Source organism: Wolffia australiana, chromosome 4 (assembly GCF_029677425.1).
Source record: "Wolffia australiana isolate 7733 chromosome 4, ASM2967742v1".
Classification (NCBI taxonomy): Eukaryota; Viridiplantae; Streptophyta; class Magnoliopsida; order Alismatales; family Araceae; genus Wolffia; species Wolffia australiana.
The window spans coordinates 11,565,232-11,572,496 of NC_135838.1; the positions used below are offsets into that span (position 1 = coordinate 11,565,232).

General features: G+C 36.7%; 1 long non-coding RNA gene across 1 annotated transcript; it reads right to left on the bottom strand.

Moving 5' to 3' along the window:
* Positions 1 to 1,254: 1,254 nt before the first annotated feature.
* LOC144702622 (uncharacterized) lies at positions 1,255 to 2,553 on the bottom strand. Its single transcript, XR_013581292.1, has 2 exons — positions 1,761 to 2,553; positions 1,255 to 1,659 (listed from the first exon to the last, which is right to left on the bottom strand). It is a non-coding gene; the product is annotated as an uncharacterized LOC144702622 (long non-coding RNA).
* Between the last annotated feature and the right edge of the window lie 4,712 nt (positions 2,554 to 7,265).

A 7,265-nucleotide genomic window follows, 5' to 3' on the forward strand; every position in this document is an offset into this window, starting at 1 on the left:
ATCATAATACAAGACGTCAAGCAGATAATTTCAGAAGGCATGGTGGTGATGGTAGAATGAATGAAAATAACAGATGACGTAGATCTATCTAAATAGGAATGATGGGAATCACTCAATGTAAGTAGGAGATCTTATTACAGATCCTTATGTTTTGGCATGAACACGGCGATTTTCTGATGCCGCCTAGCCTATCTTCATAACTATTGTTATACTTCAAGAACTCTATACACAAAGTGGCAGTTGACGGATCTTCAAAACCTCAGTCTATTTCAATCAGCTTCTCAAAGAGCGAGGAACTTAATTTAAAGAATTTTTTAACAGTATTAAGTGCTCATTTTATAGATCAATTTATATGTATGGATAGATAAGAGAAAGACAGAGCTGGCCTCAAAACTTCAACTCGATTGGCCTTCTAGATTGTCAGGTATCATGACCAAAAGTTGGAAGATTCTTTGTCGTTGATTTGATCCAAATATTTCTCTCTCCTCACCACCATTGGAGCAACGTCGTACTCATGACCTTATTATTAACTTCTCTAAAATTCATTTCAATGATGGGCCTTATTTTTGTACCTTACTCTTGATTAATGGATTTTGTCATGTCACGTGTGCGTGTGCCATACAAGGAAAAGAAGATAACAAAAAGTTGTAAAATAAATTTGGGCCTTATTTCTCCATACCCACTCTTTTTACCATTTGATAACCATCTTTAAGCATGTGCCGCAATGTATACATATTTGTGTCAGGTGTATACTTGAGATGTAGTGGCGCTGAAATTGTCACCTTTTCACTTGAATAAAGGAGGCATAAACAAAAAAATATTTAAATGGCTCGTTATCGGTCAACGCACCTACATTCATTGCAACTTTACTTGATTATTTTTTTATAGGGCCCTGTCACCTATCGGGATAACAAATAGAATTATGTAATGAATGACTGACAGTCATGTCAAAATGTCCCTTTTGGCAATGATTAGCTGCTGTAATAGTTAAAGACCGCAGTTATTGTTTATGATTTTACAAATTAAATGTTAATTATTATACCCAATTATGTTAATTATTTTACAAAACCTGAGTATGTTAATTATTTTATAAAAAAGATATTTCATCTTAAAAACTGAATAATATATACTTTCTGGCTTAGAAAAAATAGTATCTTTAATTATTTGATGTTGGAAAATTTAGGAAAAATCATATTCCACCTTAAGGAAATTATTTTCTTTCTGCTTATGACCCCTAAAAATCCCTGAAAATACTTATAAACTCTCAAAATTGAAAATCGCATTCTAAAAATAAATCGACTCATACAAGGCCGTAGATACTAACCTACTATATATGCACGTTATCGCTTACCTTCCTCCATGCACGTTACATCTCTCTTGTAGCACGAATCAATGAAGTATTTCTAAGCCGCTTTCGTCACCCAGCCGCCTGCTTCCTCCGGCCGCCCCGCTCGATCTTACATCTCTATGTTATTTTCTGTTCGACTCATAATTTCTTTTTCTCTCTCCATGAATCTTGAGTCACCAAAGATACCCACCAAAGACGAAGAAAAGCAGGTCCCCTTGCTTTGTGAGTGTTGCACAACCAATCCATACGCTCATCGGAACTCCAGAAAAATATAGCAATCTTAATAACTCTTCGGAATGAAGCTTCAACAACTATTTGACAAGTGAAGGTAAATCTCATATTTTCAGCTACAAAGAAGCGGGTACGCAGAATGGAGACCACTGCGGACAGATAAATTATTTTCTAAGCTTACCTTCACATTAGCCGGAAACGATGCTTCCTATCACGATGGAAGGGATTGAAACAGGTCGCAAAAGCAAACATTAAATGATGAGAACTTTTCTTTATAATTCGTAGCAAGCACCTACTTAGACCTCGCCAGCTCGACCGTCGCCATGACCGGTCCACTCAACTCCCCGCCCATCATCCAACCCGTCTCTAGATACACCTCTAGCTCCACTGCTAACCCCACCTACAGCGCAACTGAAGATACCAAGGAGGATTATACTCAATAGAGTGCCGACCAAGATGATCACAATCGTCAGTGCGATGTCCATCTGTTTACATTCCTCTTGATGCTACAAGAGAAAGCCACACAATAGACATATATGTAACAACCCATAGGTCTGAATGTTGACTCTCTCAGTTTCGTAGGTGGCAAGGGAACGCGTCGAGAATTAGGTTATCAGGGTAATGTAGCGTCATCCTCTCCCCACCCACTACGCGCTTACCCCTTACAGACTCAACGACCCTACCACATTTCCTTCTCAGAACAACGTATTTGACCATTACTATCCAGCCACCGAACCTTATGGTTGATGGTGAAGGAAAAACGCCCAGTCCGCTACACTGAACAGACGCAAACCAAAGAGACAGGGAGGCAGAAAAACGGAGGAAGAGCAGGAAAAACAACATGTAAATTTGACCGCACCAATATTACGTACATATAGCAATCGTTTGTGAAACGAGCAACAACTAAAAGCATAAAAATAGGATCTAAAGCAAAATAAGCCACAAGCTCAAAGAGGACTGGTTCGAAACAAAGAAACGAACAATACAACGACCCAAACAAAGAGGCTATAAGATAAATGTAACGTAGAAAAGGATTAACCCAAACAGATGAAAGTTACGTGGAGTTCGCAAATATACACCAAGCATTGTACTTTTGCTAAAATTTGTGTACGCTGACTAGTCCTAAGTGTGGATTGACTTTAATATCCTTTTTTTGACAAAGTCGAGAAAGGCTGACAGAACAGCAGCCCCCGTATTCTCCATCTAGGTCGTGCTTCTACAGGCGTGGAGAGTAACACAATTTCAAGTTGCTAGATCCTCTAGCTTACCTGTCATGGCTGGTTGATCACCGGATCAATCTGAAATTCTGACACTACTGAATACATGCATATCTCTTTAGAGTTCTTTGCTTCAACTTTTTTATAAAGATAATTAAACTATTGATACTCTACAACGGTGCTGTAATGTTTGATTAATCTATGCAACGCATCATCCATTATCGCTTTACAAAATATTCCAAATCCAGTCTTGGGTGTTAATCTTTCTTAACCTATAGAAAACTGCTTGAAATCAAATGATGACTAACCATATGCTGAAGGCAAGTTCAAGCTCAAACTAGTGATTTATTTTTTTCATGTTTAACCTGTCTTAAGGTGAAACCATTTGAATTAACCACATTTATAGAGTTTAGTGCTGTAAGGACTTAAGTGGATGAACAAGGAAGAAAGGGGCGAAGGCGATGACTAGAAGCATCAAAGTTGTCCTAGTTTGTCTAGTCAAACTAGTGATTCCAGAAACTTAATCACTTTTCTGTCTTATTATTTATTTCAGGTGGCATGAGTTTAAAGAATATCAAAATTAGAAACCAATGGATAAAATTTCATTAAAAACCTTTACAAATAAAACGATATCAATTTTTTAAGTTATGTTATTTATTTTTGAATTTTCATAATTTTTAAGGCCTCAAAGTTAAAAGAATTAAAGGCGTGGGCCCATGGCAGGAGTTGATGTGGCAGCGTCAATGTGGATTTATTTCATACTAACATGAAAGAAAAAGCCTTTTGTACTCTTCCAGAAATGTAAACATTTCAACATGGGATTACTATTTTTAGGTTCTGTACAGATACACATGGAAGCATGTGAGTCATTGGGAGATGATCAAATAATCAAGATGGACCACACAATGTGTAGGATGTGGTCTCACTCGTGTTGCCACATGGCATCACCTCAACCGTCCACATTTTTTAAAAACACTAGACGGTTGAGCTCTCTCACGTTCATATGATTTTAGTTAAGCCTTTTCTCACTTCAGAAATCTTTGATTGATCAAGCATGTAGATACAAAACATAGACAAGAACTGTTGAGGTGTGCCTCATGTTGCGTCACTTTAATCATCCAAAAAGTGGTATCTTATAGTTATGTTATCTCTCTCGATCTCCCTATTCTCTCAACCCCTTATCATGTGATGTACTGGCATAATGCTTTTGCCTGCTTCCACTACATTTTTTCATCCTCTATGTTTACTATGAGCTATTCTAATCTTATTCTTTTTTTTGTATAGGTGTAATATTTGAAGTGCCAATCAAGTAATACTTAGAACCCTCAGAGTTAATCATAATGATAAAACATGATAATATTGATTTTGTAAGCGAGGAATTGAATACAAGAGTATGAATGTGTTAAATTGAACTATGAGCTACAAGGTGAAGAATCTTCTAGTTTCAATGAGAAGAGGTAACTTTTAACATATTTAAAAAAAAATAAACCATGTCCCTTTAGATAGTATACTGTAACAAGATAAACTACTATACATAATTTTAATTTTTGATTGCATCTTAAGAAATGTTTTTCTTGAGATATCCCCATTGTTCAGGAATAAAAATGACTTCCAATAAGTAAATTTTCAATATTTTTATATACTTTTATGTTTTTTTATGATAAGGCTCATCAAAATGGTACAATGAAATATTCTTAATTACTGAATCATTTTAACAGCCAAAGTGGTATTATCTTCTGCTTAACCACTAAATGCATATGCTGTATATGTGCCAAAAATTAACTAGAATGGAATTGATGATGTCCCCCTCCTTTACCTTTGAGTGGGACAATCATTATCACTCATCATGGATTTCCTCGTAAGAAATTCAATGAGAAAGTTCTGATCCATCCCATAAATAGTAACTAGGCTCATTTTGTTGTAACAAGACCTGAACAGACCCTAATTACCCAACGCATATTTATGGTAAGAAGATGTTGCTATATTAGAAACTCAAAGCAACTTATTCATGTGTTTAATCATGATGTGTGATGTTTTATATGCACATCAATTATTTCTAGCACCTGATTTACGACATAAGATCTAATAAATAATAGAAGTACACAAGTATAACATGGACAAGGTTATTCATAAATGGGTAGATTTGTGACGAAAATATCTACCTTAATTTATTACTGGGATAGACCATGAAAGCAACAATGGAATTAGCATAGGGTCTTGGGGTCATTATTACATTCCAATGATTGCAGGTTTCACAAGAATCATAATTTAGTGGCCCAAAAGATAACTGTTTTCAACCTGTCACTTGGAATGATCTATACAATGTTGCAACAAGAAAACCTTCTTTATGAATAGTTCATATTTTATAGTTGGATAACGTTTTGACACCATTTGGACATTATTAAATATTAGGCACCGATGGTAAAGGAGGAGATGGTGGTTGGAGTGGAGTATAAAGTAGTATCAATGGCATAGCTTTATGTGGAGAAGAAGGTGGCCATAATGGTGTAGCTTCAGTTGGAAAACTAGCTATAGTTGGGGGGAAGCTTCAGGTGGAGAACAAGGCAGACGTTAGTAGCAGAGCTTTGGGGAATGTGGGGTAGGGGAGGAATAAAACATTCGGATTTGAGGCATAATGGACATGAAACAAACTTTGCATAGATTATGTAGTGGATGGCTAAAAATAAAATTGTGATAACATTAAATTTGATCAAGAAAATTATGGTATTATAATTGTTTCTTTGCCATATATTTTTATATTTTCACTATCAATATTCATCATTTAATGTTAAAATGTTAAATTTATCCTTAATTTTCCTAATCTCAATTTTTATATATATCTTGATTTTTTCAACTAACCCCACTTCACTCTTGGAGTTTTATTTGAAAAACAGGACTTCGGAAAATATAATAGCAAATTTTAGATGCAAATGTGAGGAAAGTAAAAATCTAATAGATAATAAAGGGTCTATTCTAGAAGCCCATTCAAACCCTCTTAAAGATAAGTTTAACTAAAGGCAAGAATTGTGAAACTAACCAACTATTTGAATTTGAAAGGTCTATTTTCAAATCTAAGAGGTTGGTCACGTGGGTCCACATTGAAAATCAAGAAATACTAGCCCTCCAATCCTCCTGAATTAAATCCAATGTCAGGGAGAGTTAGGGAGCTTATATTTATTCTCTTCTCCCCTCTCTTTGTATTTCATCTTTGATTTCTGCTCTCATCTTTGATTTCATCTTTGAAAAATTCTTCTCAAATTTTATATGATCACATCATCTTCTTTGAGCTACGTCATTTTACACCAAGTGCACATGACCCTATCTTCGCTACTCAAACATCATTCTGACTTTTTTGTTGTACCATAGAAAATAGGGTTTGGAATTCCATGATTCAGACCTCTTTCCTCATAGTTCCAGCTCAATAATCCATCCATGAGAAATCTTTCTCATAACCTCAACAATCATGATTTACCACAATTCACATGGTCAGATAATGGATTTGTGGACTTAATTATAAACATCACATATGCATTATAATGAATGAATTGTATTAACAAACAATGAAATATATGTGTAATATGCTATTGGCTTCATGAGAACATAGATTTTCATCCGACAGTGGGATTAAGGAAGAGCATCAGGCAAAGGACTGGATAAAGGTGAAGCTTCATAACAGGTGGATGGTGAGGTTGATGATGGACCCTTATGCATATCAGAAGGCGTAACAAATGGCACAGCTTCAACTGAAGAAGAAGATGGAATTGATTCTGGAACTTAAAGGGAATTAAGTGTCAGTGAAAAAAGAGATTCATACAAGGAAGAGGCTGATGAGAGAGCTTCCAAGGAGTGTTCGGTACTGTCAATAGGGAAGCATCTGGTGGAGAAGAGAGGAAATGAGAGACAGGTCCTGATGGGGAAGGAGAGCCAAGTAGACGCGTGTGTATGTGTGTATGTGTGTGATGGATGAGGAAAGGGAGGGCAAGGAAAATTAGCATTTTTAAGTGGACAGATGGTGAGAGAAAAGATTTGTGCTTATTAAGACTGGTATCTTCCCAACCAGGTGGTAACCAAGGGCCTCCAATGCATATTCTCTCTCTCTCTCTCTCTCTCTCTCTCTCTCTCTCTCTCTCTCTCTCTCTCTCTCTCTCTCTCTCTCTCTCTCTCTCTCTCTCTCTCTCTCTCTCTCTCTCTCTCTCTCTCTCTCTCTCTCTCTCTCTCTCTCTCTCTCTCTCTCTCTCTCTCTCTCTCTCTCTCTCTCTCTCTCTCTCTCTCTCTCTCTCTCTCTCTCTCTCTCTCTCTCTCTCTCTCTCTCTCTCTCTCTCTCTCTCTCTCTCTCTCTCTCTCTCTCTCTCTCTCTCTCTCTCTCTCTCTCTCTCTCTCTCTCTCTCTCTCTCTCTCTCTCTCTCTCTCTCTCTCTCTCTCTTTCTCTTTCTCTCTCTCTTTCTCTCTCTCTCTCTCTCTGGCGCTCT